This window comes from Cebus imitator, unplaced genomic scaffold (genome assembly GCF_001604975.1).
Source record: "Cebus imitator isolate Cc_AM_T3 unplaced genomic scaffold, Cebus_imitator-1.0 Scaffold159, whole genome shotgun sequence".
Taxonomy (NCBI): domain Eukaryota; kingdom Metazoa; phylum Chordata; class Mammalia; order Primates; family Cebidae; genus Cebus; species Cebus imitator.
Genome location: NW_016107474.1, coordinates 4096986 through 4117185, shown reverse-complemented (window position 1 = coordinate 4117185; position 20200 = coordinate 4096986). Strand labels below are relative to the sequence as shown.

Sequence of the window (20200 nt, the reverse complement as noted above, 5' to 3'; positions counted from 1 at the left end):
GCAGCCGCAGTACATATGGCTCTCAGAAACAGAAAGTGCCTGAGACAGTGAGCCTCCCGCCGCTCCCTTGCTGGATGCCTGGCCCATCTGCAGCTCTGTCTTCCTGCATGGGCAGTGCCCAAAGCATCCGGATAGATTTTTAATCTCTGCTGCCTGGACAGTGGTGCTTGGAAGGATGACGAGAATACTTTCCTTACAGCATGAATGTGTGTGTATGGGGCGTGTAAGTTGCGGGGGGGTGTTGAAGGGGCTCCTAGAATTTGTTTCTGAGTGAAGAGTCCACACTGAAGGAGACTGATGTCAAAAAGAGGCAGCAGAGAGAGAAAGGCAGTGGGCCTGTGCCTCAGTGGCTCTCTGTGGAACTATAAGTCCCCCTGAGACGGGGCAGGAGCGAGGCAACAAAGAGAAGAGAGATTGGAATGTCACTGATTTCCAAAAGACAAACCAAAAGGAAAATATCAATTAACTTTCAGTGGGCAGGTGTTGTGTAGGTTCAGATATGAAAGAGGGAGGTTCAATAGGCATGTGTGCTCACCGGTGCCACAGGGGAGAGGGAACCAGAAGCCAGAAGGATCCCTGGAAATGGGGATCACGGAAATAGAGGTGAAAGGGGAATGCACTCAGATTTGTTTCTTAACCAAAGGCAACAATTTGCTCCCAGAAACCTGCCAATGTGGACACTCAACATGTGCCCATTTGTCTCCATTTACGGCTTGTAATGCTCTGTCTATTCCCATTTAGAGGATGTTGAAAATAATGAAATCAAGTTTTTGTTTTGCTTTATTTTGTTTTAAGGGAAAAAACAAAATCCACTCAGCCAAGCAGTGCCAGGCTTGGGAAGGGAGGAAGGGGCTTCACCATCTCAAAAGTGCTGCCCCCAGTCCAGGGTTCCCCGAGAAAATGGAGGTGCCTCCCTCTTCCCACACCCTCCTCCAAGGCTAGTTTGGGTCCTTTTTGTCCCAGCCGGGTTGTAGTTCAGCCACTCCAGGGACCCCTTGAAGGATTTACACTTGTGCGTGTGCAGACTTGCACAGACCCACCGGCCTGTTTTGTTTGTTTTGCAAAATCGATTGGAGAGCCAGCTCCTGTGTGCCTGGCGTAAGCAACATCGACACAGCTCCTGGGAAGTCAGGAAAGAAGAAAAGCTCAGAATGGGGCCAGGTGGGGCGTATGCAGAACAGAGGCACGGGGGGCAGAGAGATCCCCGCCCACCCCAGAGCGAGACCGAGAATGTTCCCTCATCAGAATTCAGAGACATCTAGAGGCCCAGGGATGGGGCCGAGGCCCCAAGAAACATATACAGAGATTGTGGGAGAATCAGGGACTCAGCACAGTGAGGGAGGCATGGATAGAGGGCAAACACGTGCAGAGAGACAGCAACACACACATACGCCCAGGCACATGTACAAACATGCATACAACACATACAACACAGAGAGCACACAAATACACACATAAGCACACACAGAACACACCCAGAGAACACACAAATGCATACAGAGGCATACACAGAACACACTGAAAACACACAAATACACAGGTGCACACAGAACACAAATACACAGGCAAGCACAGAGAACACACAGATACACACACAGGCATGCACAGAACACACACATGCACACACAGAGAACACACACATACACAGAACACATTCACATGGATGGATTTCCTTGGTTGGCTGCAGCGCAGACCCTGAGGAAGAGGTGGGGTTTGGGGTGACCAGAGCCTCACTCTAGAGGGTTTCAGCCTTGGCTCAGAGTTAAAACCTTGCTTATGCAGGAGAGGCCCCTGGGGTGGAAAAGGGTTCAGTCCTGCCGCCTGGCACTAGATCTGAGCCTCCCGGTGCCTCAGTCTCCTAATCTTACTGTGGGGATAATGTCAGTCCCCATCCACAGAGCTGATGTGAGGACCAGGGAAGGAACACCCCAAGTGTGTCACGCAGGGTCTGGCAGGGGCCAGGGAGATGGGCACCATGAACTCAAAGCATGGCAGAATTGTTAAACAAACAAATATAACCATAGTGATTGGGAGTGTGGGCCCCACCTGGTTAAGGCTCCACTCCACTGCTGTTCTGTGGGCCGGTGGCTTTACTTCTCTGTGCTTGGTTTTCCTCATCTGCAAAACAAGGACAATGACAGCACCTCCTTTCTGGGTGGCTGAGCAGATGAAATTCGTTAGAAATTGTTAGCCGCGGTCATTATTGTTGGGGGCACAGAGCCCCTTCAAGCCTGGCTGTTTAGGGTCAGGGCCTGGAGTGAGTGTAAGTGGGGAATTTAAGCTCTCCCGTGCTGGGGGATGAGTGCCTTCTCTGCGTTCTGGGAGGAGCCCGGGGTCAGCGACTGGCCTCCTTCAGCCCTTTGAGAACTCAGAATGACTTCTTAACACCAAGAAGATGTCATAGTCTCAGATGTAGCCCCCATGCCCTCCTGGCTGGGCTTGGTCCTCAGTCACCCTCTGCAGTCAACAGAGCCCTTCATCAAGCCCCTCCCCACCCCTGCGGACCGCATTGCACTGGCTGCCCCAGAGCTGGGTCAGAATCCCAACTGGCTGCCCCATCTGCTGTGTGGCCCTTGGCCAGCTTCTTAACCTCTCTGAGCCCCCTTTCTCTTTTGCAGGATGGCAAGAATAACAGTCCACCTTCACAACAGTCCACCCCACAACACCTAATAACAAAGTAACAGTCCACCCCGCAAAACCTAATAACAAAATAACAGCTTCTAGGCTGCGGTCTTGCATGGAACCACCACTCCTGAAATCAGGAGAAATCTGAGGCCTCGTGGGGAGGCCCTACCAACTCCCACCACCACTTCCCGGCCTTCACTCCCCTATAGTCCAGTTTCTGAGAAACGACCTTGACGGTGAGGGGTCGGGGTTCCGTCCTGAACATCCCCTGTACATCTGCATTCTCTGTTGCTCTTTTGCTGCGGGGTTGGAGGAGACGCTCATTTGCCCCTTGACTGCCCCTCCTTTGTGTTCATGGAGAGTCTTTACTGAAGGCTTTTTTCAAGTCATAGAATTGGAGCAGGAGGACTTTGAGCAAAGCGGCGCCCTTGGAGCAGCTCGAATTTAGCTCGTTGGAGGTCAGAGGGGTCCCTGTTCCCCACTCTGCAAAGCAGACCTGGAAGGGGAATTCCTTGGAGTAGGGGCCCTGACTGGCCCAGGCAGTATCTCTACCTGGGGGGTCACGGAGACTGCTCCACCGTGCTGCAGCCTAAAGCTACCAGCGCTCCTAGCAATGTAAATAACACGCTTGGTCCCCTTCTTAATGATGATTATTTTTGCCTCTCACTCAGTGCTCACCTTGTTACCAGCCAGCAGCTTTCTACTCTCTAGAATTTAAAAATCAAATGGAGGCAAAAACATAAAGTAGCCACTCAAATTTTCTAGCCCTTTTATTTTGAAATGTATTTTCTTAATGCTTGAAATACACCAAATCTTTAAACAATTTGATCACACACAGATTCTAGCACCTTTTCGTTTTTAAAGGTAATTTCTGTGGCTCACTTGGTTTTCATATATGCACTTTATTTCTCTACCCCAGCGCCAATTTATTCTCATCCTGGGGTTTTTTCTTAATAGTTAGCAATTAATTACCTGCAAAAATTCTATCCCTGACATGGGTAGATGCCTAAGGCCCCCTATTTTTAAAAGCATAAACCTCAAAATATTTTAAATAGTGTGTTATATGCCCAAGGTCCACATTGGTCCTTTCATCCGGCTTCTCCTCCCGCCTCCCTTCGCGTTTGAAAACCACTTGGCTGGCACTGTCAACTGCAGGCAAAGCTTTCTCTCCGCGGGGTCATTGTTTTTCCCCCAAAATTGAGCTGAGATCCATTTAATGCACCATGAAAACGAACTTAATTAGGAATCAAATTCGCTGTTTTGTGAGACCAGCGGTAAGCGTCCAACGCTCCCGCCTGCGCCGCGCCGGCGTTTCTCTGTGTTTTTTGGAAAGCCGCCTCCGCTGAAGTACGTGGCTCCAGGGCAGCCGCCCCTCCGCTGCCGCCCACCTGCCCCTGACTTCTCTCTCTCTCTCTCTCCTTTTTAAGCAGCCGAGGCGCACTCTGGTTTTGCAACTCTGACATTCTTTATGTTGCCTTGACGGAAAAAAAAATTGTCCAGGGCTGGCGTTCGGCCGAGGCGATGCATCTGAAGTCCAGAACATGCAGCGCGAGGACCTTTCAGCAAGGACCTGGGACCCCGGCGGGATCCGGGGACGCCACCCCTTGGGGGTGGCGTTGGGAACTGGCTGCAAGGCGGCTCGGAGGCCACCTTGGCGCCGGCAGCGGTGGGAGGGTGCCGGAGAGACCAGGCTGGTGCTGCAGTTCTCGCTCTGCTACCAAGCGCTCCTTTCCACTGCGGTTTGGGCTCAGGATGGGTCCTGCCCGCGTGAACGCCGTGTTTATTTTACCTTCACCAGCCCAGGGGAGGGGTGCGTGCCTGAGCACCCAGGGTCCAGGGGTACCGGAGGTGCAAATCCGAAAACTTCTCAGGCTGGGGAAGGGTCTTAGGGCCCCCTCCCACCACGCCTTGTTTGCACTTGTTTGGCCTTGCCTCTGTCAAGGGCGGATTCAGCCTGCTCTCAGGCTGGGGAGCCTCGGGGTGCCGGGATGAACCTGGGGCCGGCCCCCTTGGAGAGGCACCTTCTGGAAACCAAGGCCCCGAGTGTCTCCCGCCGGGACTGCCCATTGGGCGGTGGTGAAACTGCCCAGGTCCCAGGTATCAGGATCAGGCTCCCATCCCAGCCCCTGCCCGCCCCAGCCAGTAGGGGAGAGAGCTGAGGGTAGGAGGCCTCGGAGTTGTTCTCCGGATGCAACTTAGATTGCCACTAGAGGGTGACGCCTGGGTCGGAATCCGAGGTTCACGAATCTGGGGTGCCTTGAACGTGCTTCTCCCTGAAAAACCCAAGAAATGCACTTTACAGTGCGAGATTGGCTGGGACGTGTCTGCAGGGGCAACAGGAAATAGCAAACGCTACGGATTGTGTGCTAAGGGAGGAAAGGCAGATCGAAGGTCCATTGCACATCTCTACTAAGATTCAGGACCTGAATCATCCAGGAAGCCGGCTTTGTACTCCATCTGCCTATGCCAGTGTAGACGGAGTCTGAGGCCAGGGCCAGCTGATTTTCCATTGCAGTCCCCGAAATCCTCCCAATATTTAAATTTTGGGCGGGTGCAGGCCGAAATTGGGGGTCCAGGCGGTGCGGGGGTTGGGGGACGAGCAGACGTGAGACTCCCGGGTTACTGTAGTAAGCTCTATTTGGGGCGGGGCGCACCCGCGGAGATCCTGTGCCGCAGGAGGGACGCGTGCACAGGCATGTGGGGGTGAGGTGGTAGTGAGCCGGGGAATGCAGACCCCTGAGAACCGCCAGATGGTCGCTGCACCCACTTAACCCGGCGGCAGAGACCCCTCCCCATGATTACTCTTCCTACACCAAAAGCCCACCCTAGCAAGCTTGGGCCTCCAACCCTAGGCCGGAGGTTCCAGGCAGCGCGTCACCTCCCGCCCCCTTCCCCCGTCTCCGCCTCGCGTCCGGCTTAACGAAGACCGCTGCGGTTCCAATTCAATTAGCTCGCTGCAGAGGCCGCCGCCGGCGTCGATCTCCTCCAGCAATTAGGGCCGTGCCGGCTGTGGCCCTGGCCGGGGGCGGGGGCGGGGGCGGGCAGGTAAAGACCGAACCAATTTGCCTAGAGGATTTATCAACAAGTGGCTTAACTAGAATTTGCGTTGACAACTCAGCACCTCCGTCTGGGCTCCGGCGGCGGAGGGCCGAGGTGACAGGCTGAATGGAGCGGGGGTGGGGGGATGGGGGGCGTACTGGGAGCTGGGAAGCCCAAGGCTTCAAAGCCAACCCGAAGCCACCTCGGCCAAGCCCCTTGCCCGGCGTGGACTGAGTGGACCGCAGCACCCGGGACGCCGTCGGGACTCGGGGCGCGGCAGGCGGGCGAGCACGGGCCAGTGGGCACTGGACTGCCTTTCCCGACGAAGTAGGTGGCCATGTATATTTTTGTTCAAGTGATGTTTATGTTAATGAAAAAAGGATGGAATTACAAACAGCCAGCCGATCGCGCCGCGGCCGCCGGAGACTCGCCGCGCTCTGGTCCCAGGCCCAATCAAAGAGCGCGCGCTCTCGGCCGCTCGCTCTGGGACCTCCAGCCGAAACCTTCTCCCCCCTCCTCTAACTGGGTGAAATTGTCCTGTCCTCTCCCACAACTTTCACCAAATCGAGAACTCTCTGTTTGCAATCAGCCCCCTCACCTCGCTCCCCTCACCAGCCCTCGGTAGCGCAATCAGATTTGTGGATAAGAAAAACCGTAATTGAAGTCCCGCAGCTCCTTTTTTTTTAAAAGGAGCACTCAGATAACGCTTCCGGGAACCTCGGATGCGGCTAGAACTCAGTCTCCCCTCTCCCCTTCACCTCCCTGCTCATTTTCATTTTCACTTTTTTTCTTTCTTTTAAATAATATAATCAGCCCGGATTTTGACATTATTTCCTGGCCAGCTGCCCTTTCTCCCCTCCACCGGGGGAAAGCAATGAGATTTTCTAAAAGCCCCATCCAGCCCTTCCATCCCGAGAGAACATTTTTCCTCGCCCCCTTTTCCGGAACCCACTGCCGTCTTTTCCTCCGTTGATTGGAAAGGACCCTCCTCCTTTGCTTTGGTTAGAGGAGAACCGCCAACAGAGGAGACAGCCCGACCTGCAGCCGCGGGAGAGAGTCTGAACCACGCGGCTGGGTGACCTGGGCCGTGGCTGTGGCCCTGGGACAGGGTCGTTGTTCCCTGGGCCAGGACAGCAGGGCTGATGTGGGCACCGCCCTTCTGCCAGCCCAGCCCCGCGCTTCCAGGTCGGGTCTGCTTACCAGACACCGCACAGCTGCGCCTCCACAGACAAGGTGGAAAGGAGACGCAGCGGGTGTCTGGTCCAGTGGAACTTTCAGGGCTGTGTCTGATATTTTCCTAGCTGACCTTTGCCTGGGGAGACTTAGGTTATCCGCGCTGTTTTCCCTTGTGGTCTCCATAGTCTGCTTGTATCGATGCTGCTTCCTCTCCTTCTGGCCAGTTCTGCCCGGGTGTGGGTTTACTGAACCTGGGCCGCCTGCAGAAGGAAGGTAGGGCCCGGAGAACACCCGGCCTGGGGCTTCCACGGGGAAAGCTGGACCTCCAGGCAACTCTGGGGCGCCATATCCCATGTCCTGTTCTGAATCTCTGCTTTCCCTGTTACTACAAAGGAGACCGACACCGCTTCAAAAACACTTTGAAGGCCATGCTCACCCACCTGGTAATCGGATTAGCACCCCAGCGGTAAAGAGGCCAGTCCATCCCAGGAAACAAAACTTCCACAAGGAAGAGGAGACATTGAGGAATTTGTGTTCACAAATGCACAACAGAGATAGTTACTAGCCGAAATTAAAGTCCTGCCTGTAAACTTTCTCCCCACTGGAAGGAGAGCTGTTCTGAGGTTGGTTCCTTCCAACTCCGAGGCTGACAAAGTGACAATGCTCACAGTGTGTGGAGTGAGTTGCATGGGCATTTCTTTGAGGACTTTCTCCCACTTTCTCATCTGCCACCTCAGAGGAGACCAGCAGACCCCTTGGTTGGGGACTGGGAGGTTACTGCCCCGAGTCAAGGGTCAGCCTGGGGGCTGCTTCCAGGGCCTTGGGTAACAGGGTGTGTCAAGCAGGGGGAGGGCTAAGGACGGCGTTTTTAACTCCCGATCAAAGGATATTGAAGTGGAAGGTGCAAACCTAGATGTGTAGGTGCACTTTTCGGAATAGCACTATAATAGTTTCCGTCAGATACAGCAAGTCCCTAACACATCTCCCTCCCAAATGAGAACAGCCCAGACAGAATGAAGTGCACCTAAGTCACAGTTATCGGGCACCCCGTTCTTTCAGCCGAGTATGATTTGTCAAACCCGTGCCTACCGCTGACACTCCCTTGATGTGTTGTGTAGACTTGACGTTGAGCAGCCCAGAGAAAAATCTGAGAAGAGACAGGGGTGGGTCGCTAAACGCCGGCGCAGCCCTAGGCCTGAATGCGCCCCGTCTCCTCCAGGCGGAGGAGGCCACAGGCTCCGGCTGGCCGGTGTTTTCCGTAAGGAAGCACTGGAGTTGCAGACCCGGGGTGGGAGCCCCCCCAGCTGGGCCAGCCGCCATGCTCCGCTGTGAGCGGTAATTTGTCCACCAGCATGGGTTTCATTCTCTGAATCACCTTCAGCAGGTGTCAGGGCTGGGTCTCATTCCCGCTCCCTCTAGGCCTTGGCCTGGCCGGAGGGATAGACACAGATACGCTTCACACCTGTGTTTAATATGTCCAGCCGGTGGGAAGACATGTGCCCAGGTAGCCGGCCCTGCGTTCGTTCAAGGGGGTGGGGTTGGCGTTTTCTCTGGGTGCTTTGAAAGGAAGGCCGGCAAGCTAAAGAGGGAGCGAGTCTGGAAAGGGGCGCTTCCCAGGGGTAAGGGGCTCCCTAATCCGGCCACACCGGTTGTTTGCCAGGAGCAGCTCTAGCCATAGACTGCACCCGGCTGCTCCAGGGCGCCTGCGCCTTCCCGCATCTCAGCTCCCCTGGCGCTGCGGGAGCTGCTTTCTCCACCCACACCACTTTCTCTGGGGCTGGCAGATGCCAGATGCTGAGCCCTGAACTCGCCTGCGAGCTGGTAGGGCCCCTTCCGAGCGGCCCAGCCATTTATTCCATCCTGCAATTAAACCCGAGGTCAAATATCTCCTTAACGACGCTATCAGGCCAGTGGCTCATTATGGCGTATATTTAGCCAAAAAATATGGGTTGTAGTTAGGAGGAGATGAAAATTATTGTGTTCTGGGAATGAATCCTTTTAGCAGAAACCAGAGCTGTTATTTCCCACGAGAGCTAAGTACAGGCTCAGTCTTCTAGGCGGCCCCAGCAGGATCAGCCGCTTTTCCAGGCCCTTTCCGGCTGTGCCTGAGCCCCCCGCCACGGGCCTGGCACTGCCTTTTGTGCCACTTAGCGCACAAGAAGGAGCTGCACCGGTGACAGAGGAACAGCATGATTGTGGAGCCTTAGGGGCTTTGGATGGTGTCCTGTCTCAGTTCCCAGATTCGGAGCTTCCTGCAGCCGGCTTGCCTGGTTTGTGGTGGGAAAGACTTTGGCAGGATGGTAACAAGATGTTGTGCTAGCCGGGTCTTGCTGTGGAGCTATCTCAAGCTTGGTAGAGTCAGTACATCTGGCTTCTAGGGAGGCTGTACTTCTGGCTGCCATGGGTGGGTTAATTAACCTCTCCACTTCACTAACCTCTTCTGTGAAATGAGGGAAAGGCCGTGGCTTCTCCCAGAAAGCTTAGGAGAATTAAATCCGATGTTTGATGTGAAGCCTGTGGCCCAGTGTCTGGCACAGAAAAGTTTAGTCCATGGTGACTAAATGACAAAATCACGATGATGCTGATAAAAATAAGATTTTGGGCTGCTGATAACGAATGAATGAAACCAGTCATGTAAGAGGCTGTGATTTGGAGTCCAGGATTGGACAGCCTCCAGTTTGGGTGGAGCTCAGATCATCCCCAGCTGTGCCCACCAGCCTGGGTAACTTTTTTCCCTTGCACAGGATTCCCACTTGCCTGCAGGGTTGGACAGCCACAGGTTTAGGAGGGGGGAGCCCAGACTCTCACCCCAGGCAGTACCTGCCCCAGCAACCTGCTCAGAGTTGCTGTGATTTGCTGAGATCCTGCTGGTTGGTGATCGGCATTGCTTACCATGAGTTGCTCACACAGGATCTCATTTTCTGCTGCCACCCCCCTGCCAACATCTTGGATGTCGAAGTGGCCCCAGTTGGAACCAGAGGCCTCCAGACACACCAGCAATGCTTGGCTTCACCCAGGCAGTGCTGGGGGGATGGGGATTGTATGGACAGGGACATCCCCAGATTTACCCTCTCAGGAAGTGGCCGGGTGACCCGCAACCTACAAATATTTGGAGAAACCAGATGAGGGAGTCCCCAGTCTAAATGTTTGCCCAACGCCTCCAAGGGGGCAGATTCTTTATAAGGCTAATGGGCCCCCCAGGCAGGACAGTTGTTTGCTAGAGGAAAGTGGCCATGTCCCCTACCCCCACTGGCCAAGGACCAACTTGCTTGGCTTCCAAGCTGGGCAAGACACCAGACCTTCCTTCCCTCCCCTATATATGTCCTGCTTAGAGATTCTGGGAGTTCCTGCCAGTTAGATGCGGGCTGTGCTGGGACAAGGACAGATTCTTCAGACCCCTTCCTCTGGATCCAAACACACACACAACCCCCAACAAGTACCCTGACACTACCTTCTTAGGGCAGCCTCCTCATGTCCATCTGAATACAGAGACAGCAGCGAGTCTTGGGTGGCTTTCTGAATTTCAGTTCTGGCAGGGAGAGGGGTGCCCGTGGCCCTTTCTGGAGTTGCCTGCGTCTCTGAGAGGGAAGCACTGGGTGGCAGTGCTTTGTGCTCATGGCCATGTCCTGCTCCATCTCTGGGTCTCTGTTTCTTCTTCTGGGAAGTAGGGATTCTTTGTTAACTCTTTAGAGACCACGTCTTCTGCCTTGAGCACTTGATGGAGCCATACTTCTCAGTTTAGTCATCTTGTCTCTCTCTGGGTGTCACCTTCGTCACCACCACTGCCACCTTCGTGAAACACACACCAGTTGCTTCACAAGCATTTAATCATCACACCTCACCAAGGCAGGTAGTATTGTCCTGCTTTTCCAAGTGAGGAAATTGAGGTTCAGAGAGGTTGAATAACTAGCCCAGGGGCACACAGCTAGTGAGTGATGCCACTCTTGTTACCTCTCTGCATCCTTGGTGCTCGTGGATTGGTGATTAGGGATCTCAGTGGGAGAATTTGTGCTAAGGTGAGCCTGGCCCCCAGGCTTTTCTGATGGTTCCATGGCTGGGGCAGGGGTTCAGGGGAAATGCAACACGTTGACTTCTGTAGATCCGCCATTTAACCTAGAGTTTCTATTAAATGTTGCTGCAAGATGTAACTTTTGTGGGTCGATTATTATAAATGTGTGGGTTATTGCTATAAAAATGTGCATTCAGGGCTTGAGTTTCATTGGGTTGCATCCTTTATTCCCCAGGAACTCCAAGGGGGGAAGATAGGCTGCAGGCAGCCACAGCCTGGACAGACCCCTGGGTGCCTCCGCTCATCCTCCTTACCCGCAGGTGCGCCTAAAGCTCCAGCTTAGACCAAGCTGGGGTTGTGTCTGAACCGGGCATTGCTGCTCAGAACTGGCTTCCTTGCTACTGTTCAGGTTGTTTTGTTGCTGGGAGGGTCCCCCATCTGAGATGACAAATGTGACATATACTCTTGGAAGCACTTGGCCTGTTGGTCACAGCAAGAGAATCTACCACCCAAAGGTTTTATTTCATTAGAAGCTTGTTTACCGTCTGGTGAGCTGGCTGCTCCGATGAGGAGCTGCCAGTACAATACCCTGATTGTGTCCTTCATGACCTCAAAATTGCAGTTCTTAAGCAAATCAGTTCTTGCTGTGAGAAAGGTTTTCTCTATGCTGCTTCCCCTCCAAGAGTGAGTTTGAATGCTTTCCTTGTGTCAGGCTCAATCAAGCGGTGGAGGAAATAACGGGAGATACAGGAGGATTAGCCTTGCTCAGGCCACCTTTTCCCTTTGGGGATCATACTTGCGCCTGCTCCCTGGGTTTAACACAGACGCTTACAGCTGACCCACAGGGAGCCTGGCACTGGGCACAGCCAGCCAGCGTCTGGCCGCAGGGAACCCCCACTCGGTTTGGAAGGTAGTGTTGTGATGTTTGTGAGGCACTGCCTGCGGTCAGGCACCAGCAGAGTGCTGAGCCTGTGATCTCACACAATCCCCGAAGCAGCATCATGAAGGGCACTTCAGATGAGGACCTGGAGGGGAGGAGAGGTTGCGACTCACCCAAGGGCGTACACCAGTGGGTAGTGGAGCTGCGTCTCATGCAGGCATTTGATTCCAGAGCCCAAGTTTGCAGGGCGCCTGGTGTGTGCTCATTGCCACCACTGACATTGAACATGAGATACAGGGCATGTGTGCAGGCTGAAGGAGCATCCACAGTAGCGCAGGGGTTTGGGGCCGGACTGGACCGTGTTAAGCTAAATGACTGAATCTACACATCACATTATGGTCAGCAGTGGACTGCAGAGCACCCTAGAATCACTCCTGAAGTTCTAACAGCTGTTTTCCAAACAAAAGAAAGGACGGGCATGCCTGTTTGTCGTTGTGCTTTAGTGCTTGTGACTCATCTGCAGCGTCTGTTCCTCATAAGAGCACTTTTCCAAATAGGATTTGTGAAGAGGTGACCCAAATTTAAAGACAACGTTGGATGCAAACCGATTTGCCAGCAATTGCGTCACCATCAAAACCAGCTCTGAACGTGTCTTCCAAAGATACCAAGTGAAATACGTACAGATGGGATTTACGTCTGAAAAACCAGAGCAGGAGTCCATGGGAAGGGACGGAGGTGGAACAGGACTGGACCAGAGCAGAACTGGACTGGTAAGTGGTTGTTGCTGAGTACTGGGCAAATGGAGGTTGGTTATACGATTTCCTTTACTTTCACATAGTTTATTTTTTCTATAATGAAAACAAATTAAAATCATCTGTCTTGATCTCGTGGGGGGCCAACGTTGCTGGATTTTAGAGTGGGACAGAAAGCTCTCCAAAACCCAACGTTGCTGGATTTTGGAGTGGGACAGGAAGCTCCTTAATTACAAAAGAAGGCCAGGCATTGTGGTGCATGCCTGTAATCCCAGCACTTTGGGAGGCCGAGGCAGATGGATCACGAGGCCAAGAGATGGAGACCATCCTGGCCAACATGGTGAAACTCCTTATCTACTAACAATACAAAAATTAGCCGGGTGTGGTGGCACGTGCTTGTAGTCCCAGCTACTTGGGAGGCTGAGGAAGAAGAATCACTTGAACCCAGGAGGCGGAGGTTGCAGTGAGCCGAGATCGCGCCACTGCACTCCAGCCTGGTGACAGAGCAAGACTCCATCTCGAAACAACAGACAAATGGAAAAACAAAAAACAAAACGCCCCCCAAACACTGAGAGGAAGGGGAGGGAATCCTGGACATTTAAAGCAACAAAGAAACTTGATATGGTCTTGTCTCCTCTCAATTTACAGCAAGAAACTGAAGACCAGAGCGGGTGAGGGGCTTACCCAGTTGGTACAGTCACGCTGGTCATAGCACCAGGACTAGATTTCCTAACTGACATAGACCACCGGTCCTTTGTAAAACCATGTCATGCAGCAGAAAAACCTAATTTTGTGTTTGCTGTTTGTCTGGCTCCAGTTGGGCTGCTAAAACAAAGTATCATTGACTCAGTGGCTTATAAACAGCAGACGATTGTTTTCTTACAGATTTGGAGGCTGGAAGTCCAGGATCAGGATGTCAGCACTGCTGGGTTCTCTTCCTGGCTGTGGGTTTCCATCTTGTCGTGTCCTCACATAGCACAAAGAGCTCTCCAGGGTCCCTTTTATAAGGGCACTCATCCCATCATAGGACGCCACCCTCATGACAGAATCACCTTCCGCCAAGCCCCACCCCCCACACACACCATCACATTGGGGGTTAGGATTTCAACATAGGAATTGTGGGGACACAAACATTCAGTCCAAAGCACTGTGAAGTCAGTAAGACAGGCAGCCAAGTAAGTCACATGCAGCATACCTGGGTAAAAAGGTGAGCAGCACGGCAGCCCCCCTGGACATTCCAAGTATCCAATATCTGGTTTGTGATGAGAGCTTCTAGGTAGTGAGCTGGAATTTTTCATCTTCTTAGGATGTTTTGGGATTTGCTGACATATCTGTAGATATAGATGTAGATGCTGTGACTGTACATGGTAGGCATACCTCTTCATCTTTTCATACACCTCAGATGGTGGCAAGGACGTGACTAACACACCACTGGAGGTGTTTTGAGAAGATGGGATTTGATACAGGGCATGAGGCGCTTCCAAAATCATTGGAAAGGCTGGCAGAATGTGTTCTACCCTGGGCTTCCAGAAATGACTCTAGGAGCCACATGGGATTGGCACCAAAGAGCTGTAAACCAGTGAGCGCCAGAAGGTCGCCACTGGAACTGCTGGGTTCAAGAATGCAAGCAAGCCGGGTGCAGTGGCTTATGTATGTAATCCCAGCACTTTGGGAGACCAAGCCCAGGAGTTCAAGACCAGCCTGGACAACATAGGGAGACCCTGTCTCTACAAAAAAAAAGAAAAAAAAAATGTCAGACTAGCCAGGTGTGGTGGTGAGTGCCTGTAGTCCCAGCTACTTGAGAGACTGAGGTGGGAGGATTGCTTGAGCCCAGGAGATTGAGGCTGCAGTGAGCCATGATCACCCTGCCGTACTCCAGCCTGGGCAGCAGAGTGAGACTTTATCTCAAATAATAATAATAAATAAAATAAAATGAAAAGTAACACAAACAACTCTGGCTGCAATCCAGGGTCAGGAAGCCTCTGTTCACTTGTTCTTTGGCACCCCAAGGTGCCTGGATGCTGGAATGCTACCACAGAAAACCTTGAGTTTCTATGCTGTGACACTGGCTGGTCTCGGCCTCAGGTCTCCTGTGCCTGTGTCTTATTGGCTGAATCTCATTCACCTCCAGCCCCTTGGTTACAAGGGAGCCTGGAAGTTCTTTTTAAAATTCGCTTTCTAGACTAAGAAGACACATCCAAAAAGGGAGTGATCGTGCCACTGCAACCCAGCCTGGGCTACAAATTAGCCGGGGGTGTGAGCTGTTTCTTCCTGCGCCTCGTCCATTTCATATCTCCAGTACCTAGCGCAGTACCAGGTACACACTATACTTCAAAAGGAAGCAGTAGTCTGCGTTAATTTTCATTAGTGCATCCATCTATCTATTGTCTATTCTTTCAACAGGCATTGCCCTTGTGATTAATGAGGAGCTGTCATTCTGGGTGGAAGGGCAGACAATAAGCAACATGAATGGGCAAGTCCACAGGAAAGATGGTTTCAAATAGAGCTAAGTACAATGAAGAAGGTAAACTAGGTAAGGAGGTAGAGAGTGATGGCAGGAGGAGCACACCTGCCCTGGTGTCATTCGAGCCAAGGCTTGCATCAAAAAGAGTCAGACAGGAAACGGTGCAGAAGAATGTCCTAGATAGAAGGCATAGTACATGCAGAGGCCCTGGGGTCATAGCAATGTGGTGTCTTCCAGGATCTCGGAGGAGGCCAGTGTGCTGGGATTGGGGGAGCAGAAATCTGAGAAAGCAGAGAGGATGGAAAGTAGGGGTCGGAAGAGTGGGCAAGGGCTGTGGTGATCCTGCCAGGCTGTCGAGCCAGGAAAAGCATGCATTTTATTTTAAAAGGGATGGTTAAGCATTGAAGTGTATTAACGAGAATGACATACTCTGTTGGTGGTTTAGAGACCGTGTTTGCAAACTCTTTGATGCTTCTTCTCTGGATGATGAGGTCTTGGACTCCTTCCCTTGAGTTGAGCAGGCCTTTGAGATCTTTTGGATGGCTAGACTGGCAGAAATGACACTGTGTGACTGTCAAGGTCAGGTGAGCAGAGAAGCTTTTGCTTGGGCCCTTTCTCAGGATGCACGCTTTGGGAGCTGCCTCGTAGGGAGTCCAGCTATCCTGAAGCCCCCATGTAGGAAAGCCCATGTGGAGAGAACACAGAAAGGTAATAGAGAGTTCCAGAAGCCTGCCACTCTAGCCTCTGCTGTTTGGGTATTCCCAGCCCAGGTGCCAAACAGGGCAGGGAAGAAGCCTTCAGATGACCCCAGTCCAGCCCTCCTTGAGGACTGAGTACATGAGAGATCCTGAGCCAGAGCCATCCAGCCTTGTTCCTCCCAGAATTCCTGACCCACGAGAACTGTGAGAAGTAATATGACTGCTGATTAAAGCCACTGCGTTTTGGCATGATTTGTTACAGTAATAGATAACTGGAAAAAATTTTAATTTCTATTTTAAGGTGGACTTTTTATTGAAACATCACATACATACGGAGAAGTCCACATATTGGCTCAATGAGCTTTCTCAAAGGAAACACTCTACGGGCACTGTGCCGATGCAGACATACCATTTCCATCCTCCTGTCAGTGCTCCTCACAGCACTCACCTTCTGACTTGGAGCCACCGAGAGCGTCCTGCCTAATTTTGAACATGGTGTAAATGGGATCATACAGAATGTGCTTGGCGTCTTTCACTCTGTGCTGTGTTTATGAAAATCGCCCAGATTGCCACATTTATTCCTTTTCACCCCCACGTGGTATTCCATTGTTGTTGGACACAGCCTGTTTATTCCTTTTACTGTTGAGGGAAACATAGTTATTTCGAGTTGGAGACCATCATCAGTAGTGCTGCTGTGCGTACTCTAGGATGTCTCTTGGCTACCTTCTGCATGTATTTCTGTTGGAGATAGTTTCAGCTCTCTCTAATGTGTAACAACAGACCATCCTAAAATTGAGTCCTTAAAACAATAACCATTTTCTTTTTTCTCAGGATCTGGTGCATGGGATGGGCTCAGCTGGGTAGTTCTTCTGTTTCATGTGATGGTACCAGGGCTGCAGTCATTCAGAGGCTCAACTGGGCTGAGGGTTCAAGGTGTCTTGCTCATGTGGACATCAGTGGTGCTGGCTGCTGTTGGGAGCTCTGCTGGACTTTTGAGCAAAACTCCTCAGTTCACCTCTTTGTGTCCTCACCATGTGGCTTAGGTTTCTAACAATACAGGGGCTGGATTCTAAGAGGAGGGAAGTAGAAGCTTCCAGCCTTCTTAAAACCAGGGTTCAGATGTCCCAGGCCATCACTGTATTGACCGGAGCATTTAGAGGCCAGCTCGGTAATTTTTCCATCTCTGGGCAGGAGTGGTGGCATGTGCTGGAGGTAGGGGTAGCATTGTTGGGGACCACTTTTGGAGCTGTGTGCCAAGGAGTAAATTGCTGGGCTGCATTCTACCTGAGGACGTGCACTGTGCTTGCTTGTGGAGAGCGAGTTGTGTGCTCAGAGTCCACCAGGATTTAAGAATCAGCTCTGAGCCCTGCTTCCCTTGCCTCGGCCTGAGCCATTGTGAATCAAAGCCTCTCCCTCTGCCTGCATGCAGACATGCCAGAGGAGCTGGCTTGATTTGGGTCCTAGGCTCCTGCTTGTGGGTTGGATTCCAGGGGCATTCTGCATCCACAAACCAGACTGTGGCAGGTGCAGCACCTCAATGGAAATGACCCACACTTCACCCTAAAGACAGATCCTGCTGTTCAGCAACAATGTGAGTGATGTGGTGACAGCTCCTCACATTTGTCCAGCATGAAACCATTTGCAAATTTCTTTTCGGTACACAGTCCCATTAGCCAGTCACATCGCCATGACAGCTCCTCAAACACCTTTTGGTTTGCAGTTGTGTAGCTTAGAAGTAGGGGCCTGCACAGCTTGAGGACGTCACAGGAGGAATACACTTTGTGCTTCGAAAAGTTAATTATGGGAATATCCTGCAACCTGCTGCTCTGAGCCTGTGCACCTCGGGTTTTTCCCCACAGGTGCTATGTATGAGGATATTCATCAGCATGTGGTTTGGGGAAGCCTAGCACTGGAGGCCACCTAGGTGGTCCTTTCCAGGGGAGTGGGTAAGAGCCCCACAGTGCACGCATAGGAGGGAATCCTGTGCAGCAGTGAAAAGCATTGAAGGAAAGGTGTGTTCTGTTTCCTGCTACAGAACTCACCCTTGGCCGGGCTCTGTGGCTCATGCCTGTAATCCCAGCCCTTTGGGATGCTGAGGCAGATGGATCATGAGGTCGGGAGTTTGAGACTAGTCTGGCCAATATAGTGGAACCCCATCTCTACTAAGATGACAACAATTAGCTGGGCATGGTGGCATGCACCTGTAGTCCCAGGTACTCAGGAGGCTGAGACAGGAGAATTTCTTGAACCTGGGAAGCAGAGGTTGCATTGAGCTGGAATTGTGCCACTGCACTCCAGCCTGGGTGACAGGGTAAGACTCTGTCTCAAAAACAAAAACAAAAACAAAAAAACCCAAAAAAACTAGGGTAGAGGCACTAGAGCACCATAGATACAAACTCAGACTCTGAAGGTCAGTGCCCGGGTTCAAATCCAAGCCCCCTTGCCAACTGACCATGAGTCCTCCAGGTCACCTGACTTCTGTGTTTATATCCTCAAAGGTAAGTAGTCAGGAAAGGGGGCTTGCTGCATGGATTGTTGACACTCTGCTTCACAAAGTGTAGTCCCCGGAAACAGTGAGGAGGGAAGGGTCCATTTAGAATCCTGAGTACCAACTGCTGTGAGTATACCAGAGCCACTGGCTAGTGACACCTAACTCGGACTTGGTGGGATGGCAGAACTGGGGTGACTGTTACATTCTACGACAGAACAGATGCCTGTTGTCCTGGATTTTTATCCAGCTTAGACAAAGATGGGCAAATAAAGTAATTTAGAAGATGATAGAGACTTACACAGAGAAAGGGCACAGATAGAGGCACAAACAGGCCACGTGATGGTGGAGGCAGAAATTGGAGAAATGTCTTTGCAAGGTGGAGAATGCCCAGGATGCCTGCAACCCTGGGAGTGTGAACCTGGAACTCTCTCTCCCTTAGCGATCTTAGAAGAAACCAGCCCAGCATCACCTTTTGGAGCTCTGGCCTCCAGAACTGCACAAGAAAATGTTTCTGCTGTTGGGGGACATCCAGTTGGTGGTCATTTGTAACAGCAGCCACAGAAAAGGAATACAGATTTAGGCATCTAATTTGCGTATATAGATGTGTATGTACATTTGTTAAATACAAGATAAAGCATTATAACTCAATGGGCAACGATACCACTGATTCAATTGTGTTGGTTAAAAAATGACAGATATCATCCACACATTTTATGTGCTGATAATGAGAAAAATCCAAGACTACATAGAGTTTCTCTTGTTTTAATTATTTTATTCTTTTAAACAACAATGTGGCTAAAGCAAACAAATTATTTTTTTTTCATGAAACAAACAGAAAGGGTTCAATGCACTTAAAGGATCAACCATTCCCACCAGCTTGGAGACAGGGCTGAGGTTGCAGGCAGTGATGTGTGTGGTGTGCATCTGTGGGGTTTGGGGTTTTGCTTATTTGGAGTGATGGGAGTAGGAGCCTTTCCGAGAAATGCATACCCATGAGCTAGTTCCTGGGCCACAGTGCTGGCTCTCTGCTGACTGGTTTATGGTACAATCTGGGTTTAGGGGCAGCTTTGCTGCAGGCAGGAGCCTCGACCCTTTGGAATAAGATTCCACTCCTGAGACCCCTTCCGTCCTGGAGACTCAGGACATGCAGGCTGGAACCTGCAACCCTTCTGTGTCAAGCAAACAGCACTCGTGCCTTTGAAATTCCTCAATGTTTCCGGCACACCTGCATTTGGGAACACTGCTCTCATTTTTCTCTGTGTGCTTATATACTTACTCCTCCAGAGTTCCAGCATGTCAGACTATTGTCATCCTCATTCTACATGGGAAACTGAGGCACGGAGAGGTAAAGTCACTTTCCCGCTGTGGCACATATAGGATTAGAACTCCAGAGCTTCACCATCCAGCTGAAGGAGGAGGAAGGGGGCTTAGCAGCCTGGAAAGGGGGCTGGCCCGCTGAACTCGCCCTTGGCTTCATCTCCACCTGTACTTGGCCGGCTCCTTTTCCCCTTTCCACCTTCCTGGGCTTCAGTTCAAGTGCCATTTCCTCAGAGGGGCTGTCCCCACCCCAGGGTGCCCTCCCCACCCTCGCTGTTCCTCACTGTGCCTTCTGCATGGTACTGTACTTGTCACTGAAGTTATCCTGCTTCTTTAGTGTCCAGTGCCCCTCTGGTCAGGGTCCTGCGGGCAGGGAATATTCTTTCTTGTTCCCAGAGGTTGTTGCCTCCGCAGCACTTAGCAGAGTGCTGGCTCCCAGGTCCTGGGTCTGTGTCCTCATGGACCAAGCATGCAATGCCAGTGGAGACACATGGGACTTGGGCCCCAACCTCAGCTGCTGACATTTACATCCACCTGTTGAGTGCCAAGCACATCATGTTTAACCCTCAGTGGAATGAGACATTTGCCCCATTTCACTGTGAGAAGAGGCCAAGTCGCCTTGCCCAAGTCACACACCAACAGGTGAATCGAGAGTCAGGCACCCCTGACTCCTGAGCCCCAGGCTGCAGCCTGGCCTGAGGGCTGGGAAGACTTCAGGAAATTCCAAGGGAACAGTTACTCTTCTTGTT

At 51.8% G+C, this 20200-nt stretch overlaps 1 long non-coding RNA gene across 4 annotated transcripts in view; it reads left to right on the top strand.

Annotated features, from left to right (window-relative positions):
* The window catches only part of LOC108314670, a 38342-nt gene that overhangs the window by 4975 nt on the left and 13167 nt on the right, over nucleotides 1-20200 (top strand). For all 4 annotated transcript variants that reach the window (XR_005202652.1, XR_005202653.1, XR_005202654.1 and 1 more), the window contains exon 2: nucleotides 12287-12534. This is a non-coding gene — a long non-coding RNA (uncharacterized LOC108314670). The remainder of the gene's footprint in view (nucleotides 1-12286; nucleotides 12535-20200) is intronic.